This window comes from Triticum dicoccoides, unplaced genomic scaffold (genome assembly GCF_002162155.2).
Source record: "Triticum dicoccoides isolate Atlit2015 ecotype Zavitan unplaced genomic scaffold, WEW_v2.0 scaffold33119, whole genome shotgun sequence".
Classification (NCBI taxonomy): Eukaryota; Viridiplantae; Streptophyta; class Magnoliopsida; order Poales; family Poaceae; genus Triticum; species Triticum dicoccoides.
In genome coordinates this window covers 1-987 of record NW_021263909.1, presented here as the reverse complement: position 1 = coordinate 987, position 987 = coordinate 1, and the positions used below count along the sequence as shown (strand labels likewise).

Genomic DNA, 987 nt, shown 5'->3' with positions numbered 1-987 from the left:
TCCCTTATCCTTGCCCCTCCCAGCTCCACTACAAAGACGATTGTACATTGCTTTGGCCGCTCCCTCTCAACTACGGAGACGAGTTTAACGCGGTTTCCACCCCTCCCTCTCAACCGCACCAGTGCACGCTTGCCGCGCCACAACGCCGACGCTGGACCCGTGAATCGTGAGCACCCAGCTATGACTTACCGCACTCGTGCAAAATAATAAAACACGGTAAATATATTACTTACACGTGCGTTTTGTTTTGCAAGAGGCGCGAAAAAAATTAAAAAGGGAATGCAACACGAGGACTTCCCAGGAGGTCACCCATCCTAGTACTACTCTCGCCCAAGCACGCTTAACTTCGGAGTTCTGATGGGATCCGGTGCTTTAGTGCTGGTATGATCGCATCCGACATGTTACCCCGGTCTTCGTCCCTTATCCTTGCCCCTCCCAGCTCCACTACAAAGACGATTGTACATTGCTTTGGCCGCTCCCTCTCAACTACGGAGACGAGTTTAACGCGGTTTCCACCCCTCCCTCTCAACCGCACCTGTGCACGCTTGCCGCGCCACAACGCCGACTCTGGACCCGTGAATCGTGAGCACCCAGCTATGACTTACCGCACTCGTGCAAAATAATAAAACACGGTAAATATATTACTTACACGTGCGTTTTGTTTTGCAAGCGGCGCGAAAAAAATTAAAAAGGGAATGCAACACGAGGACTTCCCAGGAGGTCACCCATCCTAGTACTACTCTCGCCCAAGCACGCTTAACTTCGGAGTTCTGATGGGATCCGGTGCTTTAGTGCTGGTATGATAGCATCCGACATGTTACCCCGGTCTTCGTCCCTTATCCTTGCCCCTCCCAGCTCCACTACAAAGACGATTGTACATTGCTTTGGCCGCTCCCTCTCAACTACGGAGACGAGTTTAACGCGGTTTCCACCCCTCCCTCTCAACCGCACCAGTGCACGCTTGCCGCGCCACAACGCCGACGCTGG

The 987-nt window shown here is 53.0% G+C and overlaps 2 non-coding genes across 2 annotated transcripts; both read right to left on the bottom strand.

Annotated features, from left to right (window-relative positions):
• Positions 1 to 276: 276 nt before the first annotated feature.
• On the bottom strand, positions 277 to 395 carry LOC119345903. The gene has a single exon (XR_005167259.1). It is a non-coding gene; the product is annotated as a 5S ribosomal RNA (ribosomal RNA).
• A 297-nt stretch (positions 396 to 692) lies between these two features.
• LOC119345904 lies at positions 693 to 811 on the bottom strand. The gene has a single exon (XR_005167260.1). It is a non-coding gene; the product is annotated as a 5S ribosomal RNA (ribosomal RNA).
• Between the last annotated feature and the right edge of the window lie 176 nt (positions 812 to 987).